The sequence below is a fragment of the Canis lupus genome, chromosome 13, assembly GCF_048164855.1.
Source record: "Canis lupus baileyi chromosome 13, mCanLup2.hap1, whole genome shotgun sequence".
NCBI classification, from domain to species: domain Eukaryota; kingdom Metazoa; phylum Chordata; class Mammalia; order Carnivora; family Canidae; genus Canis; species Canis lupus.
The window spans coordinates 56,722,799-56,747,408 of NC_132850.1; the positions used below are offsets into that span (position 1 = coordinate 56,722,799).

General features: G+C 40.1%; 1 long non-coding RNA gene and 1 pseudogene across 3 annotated transcripts in view; both read right to left on the reverse strand.

Moving 5' to 3' along the window:
- The window catches only part of LOC140603145 (uncharacterized), a 30,406-nt gene that overhangs the window by 1,473 nt on the left and 4,323 nt on the right, over window positions 1-24,610 (reverse strand). The window contains exons 2-4 of one of the 3 annotated variants that reach the window (XR_012006200.1): window positions 17,110-17,495; window positions 16,461-16,616; window positions 13,478-13,922 (exon numbers count right to left, since the gene is read on the reverse strand). This is a non-coding gene — a long non-coding RNA (uncharacterized lncRNA). Of the gene's footprint in view, window positions 1-13,477; window positions 13,923-14,121; window positions 14,588-16,460; window positions 16,617-17,109; window positions 17,496-24,610 lie in introns of those variants that run through there. The other 2 variants (XR_012006202.1, XR_012006201.1) reach the window with 2 other exon arrangements.
- LOC140603282 (U4 spliceosomal RNA) lies at window positions 11,941-12,105 on the reverse strand (annotated as a pseudogene).

The window sequence follows — 24,610 nt, forward strand, 5'->3', positions numbered from 1 at the left end:
TAAAGAGCACGTTTATAGTGTGCTCTTGCACAGTGCAACAGCTCACAAAAAGAAGTCATGGATTCTTCCTGATTAGAGGGGGTTTTAAAAACAGGTTAGTAATTGGCTTGGGGAGTTTGCATGTCCTGGCACAAAGGCAGGGTTGATGACCTCTGGGTCTCATTTAAGCCCATTCTTATTGCTTCCAGGGCAAACAGAATCAGAAGGTAGCAAGGTGACAGGGATTGTTTGCCCCACTGGAAAAGAAGTCTGTGCTACCAGGGGGCGGTAAGAGAGGAGCGTATGGTGTATAATCCTAAAATACTACATTTAACAATGCAAAAAAAAAAAAAAAAAAGATCAAGGAATTGAAACAGAGAGAGAAGGAAAGAATAAGCTTCCAAGTGGTAAAATACCAAAAAAAAAAAAAAAAAAATTAACTGTTACTTTAGCACTGGAACTCAGACCTCTCTTTCTTTTTTCAAAATCCTGCCACATGGAGGAAGGCGAAGAACAATTCCAATACCGACCACGGTCCACAAGTACCTGTGGATTTCGGCTAAACTTCTTGAGACTTCAAGCATTCTTCTACAAGCATTTTTCTTTGTGTTCCAAAAATTCTAAACGCTCACTTCCATAAGCACAGAATTATTTTCTAGGTAGTAAATGTTAACTTCTTGAAAGGAAGCCGTGACTGAGTTGCTTTTTGTAACAGTATAGTTTTCACATATCCAGAAAAATAACTGACCTGGTTCTAAAAATTAAAAGTGCATCTTAAATTTAAAAGCAGAAGCCAGGTTATAACAAGCAGATAGAACTGGCTGTTTCTGAAGGAATCTTTTTTTTTTTTTAAGATTTTATTTATTTATTCATGAGAGATACAGAGAGAGAGAGGCAGAGACCCAGGCAGAGGGAGAAGCAGGTCCCATGCAGGGAGCCCGATGTGGGACTCGATCCCGGGACCCCAGGATCACACCCTGGGCCAAAGGCAGGCGCTCAACCACTGAGCCCCCCAGAGTCCCTCTAAAGCAACTTTTAGTTGAAACTTTTAGTTTCAGAGATAGATGAGAGTTGAGTGAGTTGGTAAATTTGCTTGATTGCCCCTCATTGCGACAAAGGTCTCTTTATTGGAAGAGCAGCACATTGCCCCCCCTGCAGCCGTGGGAGGGACTGGCAGAGGCTGAAGGGTGGGCTGTTTGCAGAGTGGGATCCACAGGGAGAAAGCCTGGCTCCCAGTCCTCCCCCTATTCTAGCTGTGGTCCTTGTGACAAGCAGCCTTCCCTTTCTAGCCTCAGTTTCCCTAAGACTAGCATTTACTCCATCAGTTTCTTGTGGTGGTTCAATGAGATAACGGTGACCTGAATGACAATTCGAAAGATTAGTCAATGTTTTCTATTCCCCCAGCGCCTTCCTGAACTTCTCAGAGGCCCTCTCCCAGCCCAGGCAGCTTGACAGGGCGAGGCTGTCATGGTAAAATTAGGAACACACGCATTGAATTATTGGGATAGTCAGTATATTGATAAAACCAACACAGTGGATGAGAATGCTCATCAGATATAATCAGAAAACAGTTTTCATCGGGGTCCTTAGGTGGTTCAGTCAGTTAAATGTCAGCCTCTCGATTTCAGCCCAGGTCATGATCTCAGGATCATGAGATCGAGCCCCACATCTGGCTCCACACTCAGTGGGGAGTCTGCTTGAGATTCTCTCTCGCCTTCTCCCTCTGCCCCTTCCCCATGCCTGCCCCCCACTCACTCACTTTCTCTCTCTCCCCTTCTCTAACAAAAAATAAAAGAAAAAAAAAAAGAAAAAAAGGAAAAGAAAATAATTTTCATCGTTCTCCCCACTGCCGATTCAAACCTGCTCTGTGGCCTAGGAGCGCTTCTCAACTCCTTTGGATAAACACAGAGACATTATTTTTCTATTTTTTAAATGTCTCCACATACACACACATAATTTGCACATAAACTAACCCAAATGTTTGATCCAAACATAGTCAAAATTTTCAAATGCTTTTTAAGTTTAAAGTATTTTCCCTTTCCAGAAATTAGCCGTCCCTCAAAAAGCATGGCCAAAGCTTACTGTAAGGAGGAGAGGAAATCCATCCCAGATTGGTTTTTTGTTTTGTTTTGTTTTCCTGTCTAGACCGTCTGTCCCTCACCTGCATACCCACTGCCCCCACTCTGAGTCTGTCTCTGGCTATTCCAGAGTTGAGGGGTAGTGGGGACGGAAAAGTAGTGGCAGCGCAAATGTTCTTGCCCCTCCACTGTATCGTCATGAATTGGTTTATAAGCTCTCCGGGCTCAGCACAGGTATTAAAGCTAACCATCTGGTGGGCATTTTGCGGTCATTTCAAAACACCACTGTTATTGTCTCTCTGGCTGCCTGTTGATGTCCCTTCAGCCCCTTGGGATCTAGCAGCCCTCTGTTCTGTTGAGGTCACCTTCTCCCTTCAGGCTGTTCCTTGGGCAGCATTTAAAATGGCCAACAGGGTGGCTCTCTCATTTGGACCTGTGTCCCCACAAGTGGTCCCATATGCACAATCACCATCCTTTGCCTCAGCAAGCTCAGGCTTCACAGTGTGGCCACTTATTCCCTTGGCGTGGTGGACCCTCATTTTGCAATGGGGAGCAGCTGCCATCTATTGCTCATGGTCACTGTCGAAACTGAACAGGAAGGTATTTTCTACCATCCGGTGCTATGGAGCTCAAGAAAGAAGTTTAATTTCGTTTTAGAAAAATAAACCACCTGGGTGGCTCAGTGGTTGAGGGCCTGCCTTCATCTCAGGGTGTGATCCTGGGGTCCTGGGGTCGACTCCCATATCGGACCCCTCCTCCCAGGAAGCCTGCTTCTCCCTCTGCCTCTCTCTCTCTCTGTGTGTGTGTCTCTCATGAATGAATAAATAAAATCTTAAAAAAAAAGAAAAGAAAAAAAAAGAAAAGAAAAAAAAGAAAAGAAAAGAAAGAAAAGAAAAGAAAAGAAGAAAAGAAAAGAAAAGGAAAAGAAAAGAAAAGAAAAGAAAAGAAAAGAAAGAAAAGAAAAGAAAAGAAAAGAAAAGAAAAGAAAAGAAAAGAAAGAAAAGAAAAGAAAAGAAGCCTACATTCCTTGAATGAGTAATGGCTTGAAAGTTTGCTGTCGCAATAGAACATTCACAGGTAACATGTGAGCACACATAGAACACTCCAATTATTTGTTATTGGTATTAATATCATTTGATCAGAGAGATCAAATCCTCATACCTAAAATACTTTCTCGTCATTAAAAAAAAAACATGAAGAAAACAAAGTGGAAAGGTGGGCAATAAGACAATGATATGGTTCATTAAAATTTCCTGGAAAACTTTTTATAGCTTTGTGGAGCCAAGAGAGGGTAATGGTGGGAAGCAACATGAGCAGGGGCTGGAGCCTCTGATAGTGTTCGTTTTCTTGGCCTATATGGTATTTATGAAAGGATGCTTATCTGGGGACAATTTATTGGCTATACATTATGATTTATGAAAAAGATAGTAAGTAAACAAATATTCTCTTTATATTCTTTATATCTTGTATACACTATATAGAGAGGGAGTAGAAGTCAGAATTTTTTTACATAATTTTATTTACGATGAACAGTTTGTGATCCTTTCATCCTTTAAAAGTAAATTTAAGTTAAAGAAAGCTAAAATCATTGAAAATTTTAAAAATATGTAGATACCTAGGCTTCATCCGCCTCCCCAGAGATTCTAATTTAATTGGTCTGAGGTCGAGGTCAGCAATCCATGCTTTGGAAAACCTCCAATGTGCGGGGTTATAATTCACTCTTCTAGAAGTTAAATGGCTAGTTTCGGGGTGCCTGGGTAGCTCAGTAGGTTAAGCATCTGCCTCTGGCTTAATCATGACCCCAGGGTCCTGGGATGGAGTCCCACATTGGGCTCCCTGTGGGAGGGCAGTGGAGGGGGATAGGGGTGGTGGGGGTGGTCTGTTTCTCCCTCTCCCTCTGCTCCTCCGCCCCCTTGTGCTCCTGTCTCAAATAAAATTCTAAAATCTTTTTTTTTTTAAATGGCTCACTTCAGAAACAAATTAACACCTTCTTGCAGTCAAGTGATAAGTCTTCGTTTTCACTGGCAGTAATCTTTAAATCTTTCAAGGCTTCCGATTGTAAGCTCAAGTGCAGTGAAGGCTGCTTCTCCTTCGGGCGGGGAGGACCCCAGGAGCGGATGGGACAGTGTCTAGGCCTCCAGTTTCGCAGTCACATTTCTCAATTCTCTCCTCCTGTCAGGTCTACCTTTTGCGGCTACCGTGGGCCCAAGCTTATCCACCTCCTCAGAGCCATTCAGAAAGGGATGAGGAGAAATAAATTAGGACTCCAATGACTGAAAAACTCTCAAGCTTCTCCCTGCTGTTATTGCACATGCTTGTTACATAGATTACAGACCTACAAATGAACACGTTGTTCCTGGCTCTGTGCTGACCAGACCCTTCCACTGGGTCCCTGACCCTTGCTACAAACCTTCCTGACTCTCTAGGACCTAGAGCCCTTCTAAATGTACAATCCTGGCTTTGGCCTACGTTCTCAGGTATGAACTCTGTCTTGTTTATTATACGGAATTTGCTAATACCTTTGCTGTCCATTTTGATAACAGGCCTGGGTGGCAGCCAAGCTGGCCTGTCCTAACACTGGAGAATTCTTAGCCTTATGATCTTTGAAATTTTGTCATAAAGGTGTTTGATTGGGATCAAGAAGTTTGTAGCCCCTTAAATAGTGCTCTATATTATATCTGGCTTTATGCAAAAGAAGTTACAGTCGTTGTGTTCTATTGTATTAAAAAAAAATGTGTGCACTTCCATCTGACACTTGATTATTGGGTCACTGAAGGATCTTTCCTGTTCACCTATAGCCCTACATCTACTTGCCAGGTAGGAGGCGCTTTCAAAGAGAACTACCTGTCTACTCAGAGCTAGCCTTACAAATCTATAAAGTGACGCTGAGTGCCATAGCTTGATCTCTCATGTGTGACCAGGAGGGCACCAGATAGGCATATTTCCAGGGGGTCCCAGTGCCTGGCATTTCATTGCACTGGGTGCTCTCCCCTCTATCTGCTCTTATAATCTGGCAAAGAAGAACACGAGCCTCCTTGCCTTTTCCCAACATAGAAATCTACTGCAATAATTATCCATGTAGTTTCATTTCCCTGGGAGTGTGTATTTCGTTTCTATAAAGTTGTGATCACGTCAGGCTGCTTCTGCCACATGGCCAGAAACTGAGCAGTGTCTATATGGACAGAGCATAATACAAGAAACTAATAAAACGTATGACAGCCGATTTGACATACGTTTGCCATAGCGTTTTTATATGGTTGTTATTTTACTCCTGGATAATTAGATAATTGATGCATGTTATAATAACCAGCACTTGTTTTATAATTCTAAAACCCAGGAATGCTTAGATGCATGCACTCATCATGGAGTGAGAGAAGACTTAAGTAAATCAGAGGCCACCTGAGTTCCCTCTAAAAGCCCCTGGACAGGGGATCCCTGGGTGGCTCAGTGGTTGAGCGCCTGCCTTCAGCCCAGGGCATGATTCTGGAGTCCCAGGATCGAGTCCCACATCAGGCTCCCTGCATGGAGCCTGTTTCTCCCTCTGCCTATGTCTCTGCCTCTGTGTGTGTGTGTGTGTGTGTGTCTCATGAATAAATCAATAAAAAAGAAAGTTGCCTTTCAATAAATAAATAAATAAATAAATAAATAAACATCCCCGGACAACCTAGGCAATTAATCTCCTCTACTTCAGCCGTGGGTGCTGAAGGCCTTGAAACTCTGCCTCCCACTTCCACTCCCAGGCCACACTCACAGAAACTAGGACATCCGGTCCTAGGTCATTCTTGGCTTCATTCTTGGCTTAGATAGAAAACCCAAACAGAGGTGGGTTTTGGCCTATGTAGAGGACTAAAGATTGGATAAAGCTGTCTTAATCCTTAGGCTCCTTGCAGAAGATTATGCAGAGCTACAAATGATCTCTTTTCTCCTCACCTAAGGCATTGTTTGCATAAAAGAAATAAGCTGCAGAGTACAGTTAGAGAAAGGAAGGCCCCCTGGCGGGACTGGATTAAATTTGGCATATTAGAAATGCAACAGGATTATAATTTATAAACACCTTAAAAGAAGAAGGTAGAGAGAAATTTGGGGTCTTTTTTTCATTTGCATCAAGCAGTTTTGAGACTCAGCCGTGTCTCCCACTGCATGTCAGACTTGCATGGCACACCTGAGAAGTTGCTGGGGTGTGGAAACTGCACACTCAGGATTCATGAACCTTTAGAGAAGCCGGATTAGAAAAGACAGAGAGTCTTAATATTACATTCCCTGCCCACCCACCCATTCCCACCTCCCCTGCTCTAGAGATTCAAGACCCAGGAAATAACTGTAGGCAAGCACAGATGAAGATATGTTCATGTCTTGTCCTATGAGGTATCAAGGCAGCAGCAGCCCACTTTGGTTTCCAGGCAAGGAGAGGTGATACAGAGTCAGGGAGCATCCCTCTGTGGCCACCTTTCCAATTTCAGGTGCCCTGGCAGGCAGCGCCCCTGGCATCGACCTCACGCCTCCCATGGAAGGCAGCAGAAGCAGCAGGCTCACCTGTGAGGCACCCTTAAATAGCTGCACGGACAGAAAACATCCAGGAGAAGCTAGAATGTGGCACCCAGAATTGAGCAGATGACAAGCACTTGAGCAAACCCTATCCTATGACACGGTTGCATACTTGTCTGAGAGGTGCTGGAGGTCTTATTTTATGCAGGAGAGAGTAAGAGTCAGTGCAATGTGAGTCACTCCCACTAAAGAGTGCTTGGTACCTAGGCTGCCGAGACTCAGGGCAATGCACGGCCACTTAACATTTATTTAATTCCACCATTTTCTTCAATGTGGATGAAACTGGAGGGTATTATGCTGAGTGAAATAAGCCAATCAGAGAAAGACAATTATCATATGATTCCACTCATATGTGGAATATAAGAAATAGTGAAAGAGACCATAAGGGAAAGGAGTGGGGAAAAATTAGAGAGGAGACAAACCGTGAGAGACTCATAACTCTGGAAAACAAACCAAGGGTTGCAGAAGGGGAGGTGGGTGGGGGTTGCGGTGACTGGGTGATGGGCATTAAGGAGGGCACATGATGGGATGAGCACTGGGTATTATACTATCTGTTGGCAAATCTAATTTAAATAAAATATTTTTAAAATATTGAATGAATGAATAAATGAATGAGTGAAACAATGAATAAACAAATGAAAATATTAAGATAATAAAGCACAAAACCTAGACCATGATCACTCAAAATGTGGCCCTGGACTATCAGCATCAACTTCCGTGGGAAGTTAAGATGCAAATCCTTGAACCCCACCCCAAACCTACGGGGTTAGAAACTCTGGATGAGAGGCTCGGCCAACTGTATTTGACAGACCTCCAGGCAATCTGATGCATGCTAAAGTTTGAGAACCATTGCTCTCATGGAGGAAGGCCAAAAAGAGTGAGGCAGGCCAGGAGGAAGATAGAAAAATGCCGAAAGAGGAAGGATAAAATAAACCAAAAAGTTGTAAGCAGATTTGAAACAGCGTTTGTAATTTATGTAGTTTTTCTTGAACTTGTCCCTCTTTATGAGAGTTCCTTTCCTCGTTGACACTTCATCTATTGGTTGAGAAAAGACAAAATACACCAAGAGCACATGTTTTGCCCAGTGAGGCACCCTCACCTACACAGCCCTATTGATTCTAGCCCCTTTCTCGGAGCAAGGGCATAGCATGTAGGTACTGGGAAAAGAAGAAATCTGAGAGACAACAATCACAGAGAGTAGAACGAAAACCAGGAACACTCCTGGGTGTGGAGGGACTATCCTCCACAGGAAGAAATTACAGGAAGAAATCAAATCCTCTACAAGCCATCATCAGTTCTGTACCCATAAAGATACCTTTTATAGGAAAATCACACTGTTTTCCAAAAGACAGTCATAGGGCTCCCATGGCCACATAATGTGTAGCATAGACAAAAATTATAAGCCCAAAAGCTTTATTGAGAAGCCTGGAATGGGGTTTGAAATGTAAAAAAACGAGCAGATACAAAGCAGTATAACACATGGAAAAAAATTAAATATTTGTATAAGAATGAACATATCGTTTCCCTACATGTAACACACCTCAATCATTTTTCCATAGGAAATAACCAATGCTTTGGTTAAGAATGCACATTATTTTGCAGTTCTTTGGGGAATAAAGCAAACTTGATTGAGATAATCACCAGCTCAGAGGCAACATTCCTTTTCTTAATCTTTGTACTAATTGCTTATAATATAGAAATAGCCAGAAATACAGTTTATGACAATAAATCTGAATTTAATTCCATTGAGTTGAGGAATTTGTAAACAAAATATTCTTAGCTGGGTGCTTTCGGCAAGTGCTGTGAACTGAATGCACCCCCTCAAAATTCATATGTTGGAATACTAATTACCAACGTGAGGTAAACGTGAGGTAAATGGAGACAGGGCCTTCGGGAAGGCCATGAATGTAGAGCCCTCAAGATGGAAACGCTGCCCCGGTAAGAAGGGACAAAAGAGACTTCGCTTCCTCTCTCTGGTCTCTGCCATGTGAGGTCACAGCAAGAAGGTAACCATCCATGAACCAGGGAAAAGGTTCTCACCAAAACCCTACCATGCTAGCACTTTGATCTCAGACTTCCCAGCCTTCAGAATTTTGAGAAATAAATTTCTGCTCTTTAATCCATCCAGTCCAGGTAATTTGTTATTGTAGCCCAAACTAAGACACCAAAATATTTCATTTTGCTCAGCTTCCTCATGTGAAAATCTTTTTATACTTATCTAGCTCATTGGGCTATTCTAAAATATGTCATACATAAAGTACTTAGCATAGTTATGGTACACAGTAAGAAATAATGGCTCATTGACTTGCTCTTTTCTTCTTGCAAGGATGATGCTAATGACTAGGCATTCTCTAAAGAGACCCCAAGAAAACACTGATGGATAGAACATTGATCAATACACAATTTCAGGTTCAAGAAATAATTGTCATTCTTACCAAGTTACTAATGCAGCATATTATCCAGAATTTGCTCCCTATCTCTTTCTATACTTAACAAAGGGCTTAAAATTAATCAGGACCATATTTGGCATGCTACTTTGGATTCAAATCTTTGGTCATTTTTGCCATTGGTATTTAGAATTAGTCCATGGTAACCACTGTGAGACTCTAGCAAGGTGGGTCCTTGGCAATGTAAGTGGAATCATGGGGCATTTGTCATATAAGGTATTTAGTGTAGACCACAGTTTGAAGAATTTAACCTCAGGCAATTTGACACTTTCAGCCTGGTTAGACACACTCCTTCTAGGCCTTTAGCAATATTCCCAGGGCAAAAATGATTGATGATAATAGTAGTATAACAATTTAATAATAGCACCTCATAGAATTGGTGCAAAGATTAGATGAATAAATAAATAAAAGCCATTACCAAAAAGTTAATTCTGTAGCTACTGTCACTACTGGGACTGTGATGAGGAAAATAGACCTTAGAAATATTCAGTTATTATGGGCAAAGAGAGATTGAGAGTTCATTGTGCCCATTTACATACTGATCTGGGGAGAGATCATTCAATTATTGGATCACTTTATCTCTCCAGTTCTCCTGGCAGATATCTCCCTACTATGAAGAAACTTGTGATCTTCAGAGACTGAGGTGCCTGTTACCTTATCTCTAGACTCCTACATTATTTTGTTGGAACTTTTTATTTAATTTTCATTTGTTTGTTTTGGTGCGACTACTATGTGACAGGCTTGTCAAGCCACTTTGGATGTAGGTGCAAAAAATATACTCAATGGTCTAGCAGTCAAGGGGCATATAGGATCTGACCTTCCAGACTAGATAGCCTTCTAAAACTTTCAGCCCTGTCAGTTCTCCACCTTCTTGCCCATCTACCACGCTTAGAACCTGCCCACACCTAGCAGACACATCATCTAGGTTCAGATGTCAAGTCTTCCCATTGTCTTGTAGATCATGCCTACACATAGCATCAAATATGACAATTCTAATCTGGCCAAATTTGTCATCTGCCAAGTAACAGTACTAGACTGGCTTGATTAGTTTTATAGATTATTCATTTTCACTTCATGAATAATTCACCTACCAATCCATCATAAATTTCAAACTGAACCAAAGCTTATTTTCACTTATCCCCTTATTGGATCCTGGAAAAAAAAAAAGACATTTTTCTTTTCCTTAAATAAGGAAAAAATCCTTTAAAATTAGTTGAATTTCAGATAACAAGTAGGTAACTTTCCCTCTCAAATACATATTTCTAAATAAATAAGTTTAATAACATGGGTTTGGAATTTCTACAGATAAAGCTTTTACATGTCTAAGAAGCTTGATGAATCTAAGTATATCACAAAACAAATCAGAAAAGACCCCGAATAGCAAGGGGAATATTAAAAAAGAAAACCATAGCTGGGGGCATCACAATGCCAGATTTCAGGCTGTACTACTTGACTGTGGTCATCAAGACAGTGTGGTACTGACACAAAAACAGACACATAGAACAATGGGACAGAATAGAGAACGAGAAGTGGACCCTCAACTTTATGGTCAACTAATATTCGACAAAGGAGGAAAGACTATCTGCTGGAAAAAAGACAGTCTCTTCAATAAATGGTGCTGGGAAAATTGGACATCCACATGCAGAAGAATGAAACTAGACCACTCTCTTTCACCATACACAAAGATAAACTCAAAATGGATGAAAGATCTAAATGTGAGATAAGATTCCATCAAAATCCTAGAGGAGAACACAGGCAACACCCTTTTTGAACTCGGCCACAGTAACGTCTTGCAAGATACATCCATGAAGGCAAAAGAAACAAAAGCAAAAATGAACTATTGGGACTTCATCAAGATAAGAAGCTTTTGCACAGCAAAGGATACAGTCAACAAAACTCAAAGACAACCTACAGAATGGGAGAAGATATTTGCAAATGACGTATCAGATAAAGGGCTAGTTTCCAAGATCTATAAAGAACTTATTAAACTCAACAGCTAAGAAACAAACAATCCAATCATGAAATGGGCAAAAGACATGAAAAGAAATCTCACAGAGGAAGACATAGACATGGCCAACATGCATATGAGAAAATGATCCGCATCACTTGCCATCAGGGAAATACAAATCCAAACCACAATGAGATCCCACCTCACACCAGTGAGAATGGGGAAAATTAACAAGGCAGGAAACAACAAATGTTGGAGAGGATGCAGAGAAAAGGGAACCCTCTTACACTGTTGGTGGGAATGTGAAATGGTGCAGCCACTCTGGAAAACTGTGTGGAGGTTCCTCAAAGAGTTAAAAATAGATCTGCCCTTTGACCCAGCAATTGCACTGCTGGGGATTTACCCCAAAGATTCAGATGCAATGAAACGCCGGGACACCTGCACCCCGATGTTTCTAGCAGCAATGTCCACAATAGCCAAACTGTGGAAGGAGCCTCCGTGTCCATCGAAAGATGAATGGATAAAGAAGATGTGGTTTATGTATACAATGGAATATTCCTCAGCCATTAGAAACGACAAATACCCACCATTTGCTTCAACGTGGATGGAACTGGAGGGTATTATGCTGAGTGAAATAAGTCAATCGGAGAAGGACAAACATTATATGGTCTCATTCATTTGGGGAATATAAAAAATAGTGAAAGGGAATAAAGGGGAAAGGAGAAAAAATGAGTGGGAAATATTAGAAAGGGAGAAAGAACATGAGTGACTCCTAACTCTGGGAAACTAACAAGGGGTGGTGGAAAGGGAAGTGGGCGGGGAGTGGGGGTGACAGGGTGACAGGCACTGAGGGGGGCACTTGATGGGATGAGCACTGGGTGTTATGCTATATGTTGGCAATTTGAACTCCAATAAAATATAACTTAAAAAAAATAAGTATGTCACAAAACATTTGTATTGCTTTCCTAAGTTTTCCATGGAGAGCATAATTCAAGATTAAAATATATAACTTCTGCCTCAGCAGTATGTCAGGCTACATACTCTCAATTAGCAATAATCGCGCCTCGGATAAACCTCATTGGCTACGATACTGCCACTGCGCAAAGCTCAGGCTACATACTCTCAAAGGCATTCTTACTTTAAACCAAGACCCAGGATAAATAAGGAAAAACATATATAATCCACTATTTACAAGTTTTCTAAAAAGGAAGGACTCTCAAATTTAAAACTTTCACAAATTTTTATTAGTTTATATAAAACCATCAAGCATACAAAGAAGAAGAAAAAACTGAGAACTTTTAGAACTATTAGAATCTAAATATGAATTTAGTATATGTAAAAAATGTTTAAAGGAAGAACAAATGAGCATGCAACAAAAAGGAATTAAAAATAATGATGACATATTAAAAAGAAATTTTAAAAAGAATATTCTGAGGGATCCCTGGGTGGCACAGCGGTTTGGCGCCTGCCTTTGGCCCAGGGCACGATCCTGGAGACCCGGGATCGAATCCCACATCGGGCTCCCGGTGCATGGAGCCTGCTTCTCCCTCTGCCTGTATCTCTGCCTCTCTCTCTCTCACTGTGTGCCTATCATAAATAAATTTTTAAAAAATTTTAAAAAAAAGAATATTCTGAGATGATAAAACAAATTACTGCAATTAAAATTTAATGGATAAGATTTTTGGCCCTGGACTTAATAATGTAGCTTATGTTGAACTAAATTTTATACCAAAAATAACTTCAGATGTTGGGAAAGCACATAAACAATGCTTTGAAAGCATTGAAAAACCAGCTCAAGTAACATTGAGCAACTAGAATCCTTGAGCAAGGAAAGCACACAAGATGTACTCCACATTCACCTCAGAATTTTCCTGAGGGCACTTTCCCAATTGTGGCAAGAGTGGAAAGAGCTCAAGAAGAAAGCAAGCTCCTAGGTCTGAGGAGTCAAAGAATAAGTTTGGGGATACCAAAGGAGATGGGATTGGAGGAGCAAAATATTGGAGAAAAAAAAACTTTTCTTTTGGAATTCAAAGGAATGCTCAAAACTCTGCATTCAAATTTCCATCGAATGGTTGGTCAGCTTCTGAGCTGTGAATGTGCAAAGCAATCCTGAAGAAGTGTGGTAAACAGCAGACAAGAAGCTCAAGAATTGAGGTGGATTTTAGCAACCAGACAGCACCAGGGTGTTAAAAGATTGATATTTAAGATGGAGGAAACTTCAGGCCTGAACCCTATGAGTCAATGCAGAACCAAAATAGGCATAACAAAACTGAAAAACAAGTCTTGACAGGATCAAGATCATTCACTGTAACTCTTTGACTAAAAATCTTAACACTTTTTGGGAGAATATCATATAGAGCCTCTACAGTTTATCATCTATAATCTGAAAAGCAACTGAAAAGTATAAGCATACTAAAAATAAAAGCAAATGATCAATATGAAGAGAAAAGGCAAGAAATAAAAAGATACAGGCCTCAACCACATGGCCACCATAGAAGCAGGAGTGCTGCTGTCGTGGCTACCTGGAGAAGCCCAGTCCAATGCTATGTGGCCACTTTTGGCACCTGGGAGCACACCTCACTGCACACCAGACTTCTCTTAGCCCAGGCTTGGCCAGATTTCTTCCCATGCTCCTGCACCAAAATGGCCCCTGTGGTAGGCTGCCAGTGGTCATCTCCCCCAAAGGCAATTGAAAATTTCTTATCAGAAGAAATTTGGCTGGCATAAGTAAATAAAATCTGTAAAAGAAGACTTGAAAATTTTGTCCTTCTCTCTGAACTTCTATAAACTTTATTTGGATTATACGTTAGAAAGCAGGGGAAAAATGACTGCCCATCACATTTTTCACTGCTGAGAGGTGCTCCAGCTTTAACCAGGAAATGACCTGTATTCACAAGATTCAGACTTTAGAAGATTATTTGTTTACTGTAAAAAAAAAAAAAAGGTTAAAGAAATTATGAAGGAAGGCAAGACATTTCACCAAGTATAGTAATCTTTACAGTATCCACATGACTATCGTGTGCTATAGTCTTTATAAAAGACTTTTACCAAAAAAAAAAAAAAAAAAAAAAAAAAAAGGCTTTTACCTACTATGTAGGTCTTAGGATAAATGTGTTTATACTTTAAACAGTCATGTGGATACTGTAAAGACTATTAAGGTATATTTCTGTTTAAAACCACATGGTATTAATTTTTATCTCTTTCCAAAATTGGAAACTTTATCCAGTCAAAATATTTTTAAAAAATAGAAAATCATAATTATTTTTACTCTGGAGTCCTAGTTAATGAATGCAAAGAGGTTAGAGAGATTTAGAGCTACTCATCATTTAACGGTGTTTAATGTTTATTTTCAGTATGTTTAATAGGGCAACTTTTTTGAATCCTCCAAAGAGTAATAATGTTTATTGATTAAATGTGGGGAATAAAAGGGGTGGCTCAGTCAGTTAAGTGACCGAGTCTTGATTTTGACTCAGGTCTTGATCTCAGGGTGATGGGATGAAGCCCCGCATCAGGTTCCATGCTCAGCAGGGAGTCTGCTTTAGAATCTGTCTCTCCATCTGCTCCTCCTGTCTGTCTGTCTGTCTCTCTCTCTAAAATAAATAAAGAAATCTTTTTAAAATGTGGGAAATGATGGTTAAGACACCAAATTCTACTTCAAGACCTGTAACTGTATTACACACCATTAAATGGATTTCATTTTCCATAAAATATCTTATTTTCCTGACCTATAAAATAGAGACAATGATTTTTCTTAAAAAAAGAGAGAGAGAAAGAATCCACAGGTGACTCAGGCTTTAAAACACTAAGATTAGTATATAATAGTATAAAAGTTAAAAAAGCAAAGGTGAACAAAAAAGATGAGAAGTGAGAAAATCTCACTTGTAGGAAATTGGGACCTATAAAAAGGAATCAAATGGACATTCTTAATATGAAAAATAAAAAATATATACATAGGCAATAAAAAGTATTTATTTGGGTTTCTAAAGCAGATTGGACACAGTAAATGCAAGGTTTGTAAACCAGAAACAGGTCTCTAGGGAATATAAAAACTAAGTGTCAGACAGTAAAATGGAGAAAAATAAAAACTGAGTGTTTAAGAGACACATTGGACACAGCTCAAAGATCTAATGTACAACTGGATGTCCAGAAGAAGAGAGAAAGACAATATGGCAGAAACAATACTGGAAAAGATAATGACAGAGAATTTTCAAACTGGCAAAAGACATCAATTCAAAGTTCCAAAAAAAAAAAAAAAAACTCACAGAGATCGAGAAAAGATATGTGAAAGAAAACTACCAATAAACACCTCATAGTCAACTTACTAAAAACCAAAATAGATGCAGCTGAGAATTCGTAAACTGAAAGGTGGGTCAGAAAAAAAACCAAAAACGAAAACATATGAAATGAAGCAAAGACAGTTAAAAGAATAGAAAATCCAGAAAGGACTATATACGAGACATGGTTATGAGAAAAGATTTAAAACAAGAATAATCTGAGGTATAGAAAGAAAGGAGAGAGAATCTGACTAAAGCAGTATTTGAAGAAAAAAAAACAGCCTTGATTTTTCAGATTCAGGAAATACTATGAACCTCAGGAAGGATTATTATAAACATTTTTATAAAGGAAACAATATAAAGTTTGAATAATTGAGGCATAGTTGTATTTTACAGTGGAATCTTAGAACTGGGAGAGGTCTGAGAGATAAACTGACGTTAACACCCTGATTTTAGAGAGGAAGCAGATCAACAACTGTATAAACAAATGACCCAAGAAAGGCATGATAATGCACAGACGGAATCAGAATTCTTGAATTCAGATTAGGTGATGTTTTCACGGTACAAGGTTCTCTCTCCTCTTTACTTTATATGTCAGCAGCATTATTCAAAGATACAGATCATTCTATCATTTTAAAATTATGTTTTCTTAACTAAATTATTTTTAAATCTTTCTTGCTGACTTCCGTATTGCCAAACAGACTGACAATGTAAAAAAGTAACTCTCGGTAAATCACTTGCTCAGGCTGCTTCATGGTAGAAGTAGAGCAGGGACAGAAATTCAGATTATGGAACTTTCAATTGCAGAGTATTTTTCGTATCTAGTTTGTTGTTGGTGTCACTGTTTTGTTTTGTTTTGCTTAGATTTTATTTAATCATTTGAGACAGAGACAGAGCATGATAAGCAGGGCCGAGGGAGAGGGGTAAGCTGAGCAGGGAGCCGGATATGGGGCTCGATCCCAGGGCCCCAGGATCATGACCTGAGCCAAAGGCAGACGCTTAACTGACAGCCACACAGGCACCCGAGTGCTACGGTTTTTTAATAGCACTTGTGCACTGAATCTAAGACCATAAAACTCCTGTTCTTTTACCTTCACCTTAGCAATTATTTTGTGACTCATACAATTTCTGATTTTTTAGCGCCTTTTTCTCCAGCTATGTGGGGTATAACTGACAAAATTGTACATACCTGAAGTATAAGATGTGATGATTTTGTATATGTATACCTTGTGGAATAATTTACACACACATGCACACTTGCATGCACACACGTGGCTTCTGGAGCAGCTGGTCTAGCTCAGCCATACTTCGCCTATTTTCTCTTTCAGGCTGCAGACATGCTATTCTAGAGAGCCATAGTGTTCAAGGCAGAGATGAGAACAGAAAGAAGTTCCTACCATTATCACTGAGGTCAAATATAAGGTCCAGGTACCTGATGGGGTTTACTAGGGCTTGTTAACTAGAAGCCAGAAAAATGTAGAAATAGTGCAATGGTGCCATCAGCCCACCCTCACCCTGCCCACAGCCAAGAGACACCACCAGGTTTTAGAGAATGACCTTTAGGTTGGGGCAGCCAGAATGCTAATGTGCAGCTGGGGGGCTGCTATATGATCCCAGGCCCAAAGGGGCAAGTGTAAGTGAAGGGCACTTGAGCTGAAGCTTCTTTGGGTTCATGCTACATCTCCATAGAAGCCTGGGTTAAGAGACACCCATTTTGCCAGTAAGAGAGTTTTACACTCAGGCACTATGCTGACAGAAAAAAATTGAACTCTCTACTTCACAGTACAGGAAACTTGATTGTCTTGCACTCATTTTCCCAAGATTAAGTCAGTTGTTACCTCCTCTTCTTCCCTTGATTTATTCTTCCTCTGTACATCCAATAATTCCCTCTACTTATTGCCGTTATTTCCACTCATCCCAATGGTATTTTCATTTGAAATTAGTTGGAGGCTCTTCTTGGGTTCAGGCAACAACAACAATAACAACAACATTAAAAAAAAAAAAAAAAAAAAAAAACAGAAATCCTACTCAAGTTTCCACAAAAAGAAATATTATTGGCTGGTTTCACTCCAACATCCAGAGGCAGAGTGGCTTCCACCCAGTTCAGTCATGTCTGGCTAAGTTTCTCTGTGGTCCTTTCAGCTGTATCTTGGCTGACTTTCCTTCTGATCACAAGGTGGCTTCTTGAAGAAGCAACAGACTCTGCATGATCCCTCTTTCACATCTAGGTAAAAAAAAATAAATTAAATTAAAAAAAGATTACAAGCATCTCACAGCCATCAAACAAGATTTCTCAGCTCTGCGCAGAAGGCAGTCACTATAGATAAAAGAGTGTCATATAGGTTTACACCTTGGTTATGTGCTTATTGCTGAAATAATCACTGTTGTAAGTGACTCTGAATTGCCCTGGAGCCAGATGTGGTGATATCCATCCCACACAAATCCTTATCTCCTGACTGCTGCACAGTGCAAAACAAAATGGCGTTAGGTAGACAAACAAAACATCCATTATAACTGTAGTGGATTTTTTTTCCATTGTCTTATAAAGCCATGACAGCCTGGAAGATAGAGACAATCCTGACATATCTCTGTATCTTCAGGCCCTACCTCAGAGCTGACATATAATCAGTACTCAATAGTCATCTGAATGAATGAACAAGTGAAATAACTGTTTCTCCTCAGAAATGTATTTGTCATCAACCATTCCATAATTCCTAAAGTATATTGTGGTTGTAATAATATTTGCACAACACTGTATTGTTCCATCCCACCCTGCGTGGTTATAATTTTTACTATTCCTTCCTGGGTGTTTCACTTTGTTTCAACACATTACTGATTATTTTTAGAGCTGCTATTAACACAGACTTCAATTCCTGTCCTGTTTTCCCCTTGAGCAGTGAACCAGTTTCCATGGAAACAGAATCCAATACCTCTCTCTAGAGCCTCACATCAATGCAATTTGATGTGAGGGGCTAACATACTACCTCCTACCTGTATTTTATAAGTCTGGAGCTATCATACCTCAAAAGATACAAGTCATTATTGGGGTAAGGCATACCCGATGAAGTATGAGCTTGATAGCTTGTCCAAGAGATGTATCAGAGCTCTCATCTGGAAATAATCCCCTAATCACAGCTGGAGGAAGGTTTTCAAGTTTGAAATGACTAAAAAAAAAAAAAAAAAAAAACAAGCCACAAGGTGAATTTTATTTTAAGATGGGAAGCAAGACCATTTTAATTGGCACCACTCATTCCATTCAGCACAAAGTCAGACACCTAACCTTTCTCAGAGAACCATGTACAGTGATTACATAGGATGCTTCCTCTCCACCTCCATCCTACACCAAAGGTGAGGTTTGGAATCAAATGCAGGTAGACTGATTGGGAAAGAGAGGAATAATTTCCCAAGTATCTCTGGCTGAGACAGCTCCCAACACCCAAGAGTGATTCTCTGAAATAGTGGTAGATCTAAGCCTTAGCTTCTGTACTCTCAGCACCTAGGGGAAGGATACACTGGCTAGTGGGAAACTATATGGGAAACCAACAGCATCGACTGCATATGAGCACACACAGTTCATCACCAGGTCCTAAATTCTCAGCTGGACCCGATTTTCATAGTGTAAAACCAAGCTTGGACCTTGTCAGCACTCCAGAATCTTTTATTTGGTGGACAGATGTGGTATGATGGAATTTTCTATCCTGCCGTGAGATGTTGACACAGTCTATCTCTATGGATATGTATCAGGGTAATCTGGGTTAACCCAAGGATATGGAATGCAAGAAACCAGGATGCGGTCGGTATATACAGGCAACAACAGGGCAGCAAGAGAAAAATTAAAATACTAGATCAAATGGTATCAACAGCACCTAAAGCAAAGAGACCCAAGCAAAGTGGGTAGTGAGTAGACGAGGCATAGCCAGCTGACTGTAAGGGGTAACAAACCTTAGAAACAAAGAGATAACAATGAGCACATGAAGGAGAAATACAGCAAAAAAGATACATGAATGGTATTGAAATGGGGTCCATAGACTAAAAGAAGCACCAGAAAATAAGAATCAGGGGATGAAGCCAGGCTGTAAGACAATAGTCAGGATCCCACCCCAATTCTGTTGTAGGATTCCAATGGATTCCTTTCTGGGATCTTTTTCTTAGTGCAATGCTTTTAAATTGGAGAAGCAAAAGACTTGTTTTTTTAATTTGTTTTATTTTTAACCATATGCTTGTTTGGTTTACAATCCTGGCTCTACCAAGATGATATTTTAAAGATGGCACTCAGTATTGTCTGCTCTTGGTCTATGCCTTCTCTATCTGCAAAAAAAAAAAAAAAAAAAGGAAACCTGTCTATGAGCTAGATCAAGGCTGATTCTCCCAATTGTTCTCTTGGCCACAGTTTTGTTCTTTGCTGTGTTAACCCTTGCCCTCATCCTAGCCCCATTCCAGCTGCTCCCAAAGAACATTCAGTTCCCATCATTTTTCTAGAAAAGAGGCAGGTCAATATTATTAGTGGAATGTGTTCTACATACCACCAGGTATGGAAATATTTTTTTGTCCAGACATGCATAGGCTTTCTCACACTGAATACTTCTACAAAAAAGCCAGCCCACACTTGGCCTGTTTCTACCTAGGACTCCAGGGCATTCAAGTTTTCCAGTTTCTCTGCAGGGTATTAGTTGGGGCTGTTTTCTTGGCTCCTTCATATTAGGCCCATTTCCAAGTGGCTGGGTACAGATCCTGTTCTTACTTGATTTGCTTTGGACAAAATTCCTGACCTGCTCCTACTCTACTGACTCTTTTTTGCCCTGTACTACTTAAACTCAACCCTCCACACCTGCCTCCACTTCATTCACAATGTCCATTCTTGCTTTCTCATCCATTCTTATTCATAGCCCTACTATACTCTCCTCTCTTAGTCCATTAAAGAATGGCTAGAAAGACTAGACAGGATTAAGTGAGGGAATGTCACAGAAGGAGATGTCAGAGGGCAGCTTAGAGTAGGGCCAAGGACCTGGGAGCCATTGTAAAGACTTTGGCTATTACTCCTAAGGAAATGGGGAACCACTGGAAAGTTTTTAGCTAAAAAGTGAACATGGTCTAAAAATGATGGAAAAGAATCACTCTGATTGTTATTTTAGGAATAGTCTGGGGGGTTGGTAGGGGCACAAGAGTGAAAGCCAGAAAACCATCTGTAGGCCATCAAAGTAATTCAGATTGAGATGATGTAGGCTTGATCCAAGGCAGTCATAATGAAAGAAGGATGTTAGGGTTTGAAGCCAATGGCCAAGAAAAAATTCTTGAGATGTCTCTGGTACAAAAAGGTGGTTTTATTAAAGCATGGGGACAGAATCTGTGGGCAGAAAAGGATGCACTGGGGTCATGAGGAGGGCCCATTATATACATTCAAGTTGGGAAGAGGTTAGGGATAGTGTAAGCTTCCCAGGTATTTTGGAAACAAGGTTTCCAGGATTCTGAGGGGCCTAGCTATCGTTAGGAAAAAGCCATTTATTACTCTTTAGTAAAAACCCAATCATGAGACTCTTCAGGACGTCTACTGGTGGGCCATATGCTTGGGAGATAATTGCCAACATGTGTCTTGGGGTTTAGAGATAAAGAAAGTTCCCAAAGGAATTTGTATATGTTCAAGTAGACTTCCAGGATCCTGGAGGTTAAGCTATCATTGCCTCTTGCTCTTAGCAAAGTAGTAACATTGAGGCAGCTGAGTTGCTAGAGGAAGGTCACTCTGCCTGTTTCAAGGACTTTTCAATGGACTGTAGGTAGTAAGGAAATTTAATTTTTTTTTGCCTTTATTTCCCACATCAGTCACAGTAGAGATAATAAGATGAGGTCAGATTGAGATATATGTAGTCAAGCTGAGAGAATTTCCTGACAGTTTGGATATAAGTATGAGAGAAAGAATGGAGGCAAGGCTGTTTCTATGGGTTTTGACCTGCACAATTATTTAAATACTTATATACTGTTTCAGGAAATCATGATTGTTCCAGGCATTGTCCTAAGTTCTTTGCCAATCCGCAGCTCACTGAATCCTCATAACCCTATGAGATAGATGCTATTAGCATTCCCATTTTATAGATGAGGGACTTGCTACACACGTTGCTTAAATAGCTTGTGCAAGGTTCTTGTGAATGTTGTGGCCATTAACTGAAATGGATTAGTGAAGTAGTGGAATGGATTTGGAACAGGATTAGAAGCTTACTTCTCTCCTTTTTAACTTACTAACTGTCCAGGCTCAGTCCACTTTTGCTCCCAGATGCTATTAGTCTATACTAATACACATTTTTTTACCTACAAGGGTTATACCAGGTGCTCCAGGTTGTTACCAAGACTCCCACAGCTTGGTTTTCCACTGGAAATAGTGGTATGCAGGTAACATTTACCAGTCCTTCAGGGGTGGGGGGGGTGTAGCAGGTTCTGAGTATTTGCCGATTTCTGTGATGTATATAATCTCACCACAGCCAATTTCAAACAACACAATTTTATTGAATATGGAATTTGGAAAAGATGTACACAACTTGCCCTCAGCTAAAGCACAGCACTAATTGGAACCATTACAATAATTTTAAAGTACTAGTGAATATCGAGCAATGGTAATTCAGGGCTCTAAAATGAGGAGGAGAATTTATGATGGGAGACATAGCCAAACTAGTTGGGAAAACTAATTTACACTTGAACTAGAGGTTGAAGTATAGATGGTAAAGCAAGAATAGACACAATAAATCCAAGAATGTTCAATAATGAAGGGGCTACATAACTATAGGAGAGGCCAATGGCTGAAATAGCTGATTCCTAGTTGATGGCACAAGGGTGCAGGGCAGAGATGACCAGGATGTAAACCTGAAGTGACTTCCAGGACAGTTCAGCCAATCAGAAGCCTCAGGAATAGGATTCCTCAGGTAGAGGAATCCAGTCAAAGTAGAAAAGAGGAACCAGAGGACTTCAATAGTGGGCAGTAGAGAGATTCAAGCATAGCGTTTGCCAAGTGAGTGCTTCTCCAAACTATCTGCTTCTGAGTCTCTAAAAAGCATTTTAAAAAGTATTTCTAATGCGATGTATCTGGGTTGGGTAAAGATCTATGTACTTCTTAAAAGCAGATTTATGCATAATACTAGGTTTGAGAATCTGGTAAATAATAAAGGCAGGAAGAGTTAGGTTATCAAGGCATCCCAAGACCAAATAAAAGACAATTATGAGATTGGAGTTTAGGACCAGGGCAGCAAGCAATACCTGAAAGGAATAGGACAAAGGTAATATGGCAGCCAAGTAAATGTGATACACAGGTAAGAACTGATGCTGAGACGTGGACACCACGGGACCTTAGCAACACTACACAAAAGCTCCTGTACACAACACCAGGAAGCTTTTAGCTTATTGGCAATGAGTGCCAAGAGAAAATTTTATTCAGGGAAATGACACCATTTTACTTGCACAATAAAGTGAAAGACAGAATGGGAAGAAACAAGACTAAAAGTAAGAAAACTAATTAAGGGAGCAAATGAAGCAGATGATGACAAAGGCCTGAACAACGGCTGTGACAATAGGGATGGGATAATGAGGTAGGTTTTAGAAATATTTTATAGTTAGAACTCACATAGGATATTTAATTGGGTATGGAGAGGGAGAAAGGCAGAAATTGAAGAGGATCCCCACATGTCCAGCAAACACTTTCATTCAGGGAAATAGGCACCTAAGAAGAAAAAGCAAGATGAGAAAGTGTGTATTCATCAGGACTCCTGATTGCAAATGAGAAAAAATAACTCAAATGGATTAGAGGAGGAAATGGCTTTTCTTGCTGGAATCTAAGGGATTCCTTAGATCTAAGGGAATCTAGAAAGGATTAAACTAACAATAATGTAGTAAACTGTGATAGCTATGGTGTTGCCTTCTTAAAACAAATTTTAATATCCCTTATAATAAGGGTTTTCCTGTTTTGAGTACAGCTGTGTCTGACCTACCCACGCCCATGGAAGTAGTATATGAGCTGGGTCTAGCCAATCAGAGCACCCTGTGCTTTTGGCCATAGTCATTAGCTCAGAGGTGGTCGTAAGACATGAGCTGAGCCAATCTGAATTGGCTGAGAGCTGAGCCCTCATGAGATTTTTTGTTAAAATAGCAGAGACCTTCCTCTAGAGCTTCTATCTTTGGGTTTACCATTTAGGAAGGATGAAAGACTGGAGCAGCTTGCAAGTCTCTTCCTCAGCAACCTAGAAAAAGCCTAATTGCATGAAGTTCAGTTGAGACCAACTCAAACGCTGAGGCAAGCAGAGATGAGAGATGGATATAAAGAGATCCAGTGGTTCTGAAGTGTCAGTTCCAGGCATAAATAGAGGCCTGTATAATGCAGTTATTTCACTGATCATGTTAGTACTGTAATCTCTTTCCCAACCATATAAGAAAACAAATTCCTTTTTTCTCCCCTGAGCTACTTAGCCTTGGGTCTCTGTAATATAAAGCATAAGATTCTCCATTAATACCTCCAAAAGCCTAGAGATACAACCGGGCCTCAGGAAAACTAGATCTAGGGACTGAAATATCACTAGTCCTCTACCTTTCACCTGTGCCTCTCTGGGCATTGGTTTCATTCTCACTACAGACCACTTTCTTTACATTGTTGGAAATGTGGCCACAACAGCTCCCTAGTTTTACTTTTCATAGGTTTTATCTCTATTTTTGAACTTGGTTCTATCTCTATTTTTAAACAAGGTTTTATCCCTATTTTTGAACTCAGAAGCACAAAGAGTAAAAGACAGTTTTACTCTCTGCCTTTTACTCTGTGCTTCCGAGTTCAAAAATTCTAGAAAGGATTCTAATTGACCCACTTAGGATCATAAAATAATAAATCAATCACTTGTAACCAGGGTTTTGAAATACTGTGGTTGGCTTGGTATGGGCCGGGTTTACCTCCCTGAACCAATCAAATGAGGCCAGTGAGGTAGACTCAGGTAAGAAAATAGCAGCATTCAAGGAAGCTCAAGGAGGAAGCACAGGGACAGTCCAAGAAGAATGGAAGTACTATTCCAAGGGCAAACATAGCTATCAATGTCCTTTACTGGAAGGGTGATGTTTTAAACATGTTGAATTTGAGGCCCAGTGTAGGGCCAAAAGAAGGCCAAGGAAATGTGACCTGTTAAAACTATCAGCACAATATCGGGTACAATATGTGTCACCTCGGACTATAAACTGCAAACTTAACTGTAACCTATATATATAATTTTATCCCTAAGATCACCTAGAACTCCAGTTTTCAAAACAATCACGCACAATTTAAGATGGTTATGTGCTCTAGAAGAGTGACACTGGAAGAGAAGAGAAGAGAAGAGAAGAGAA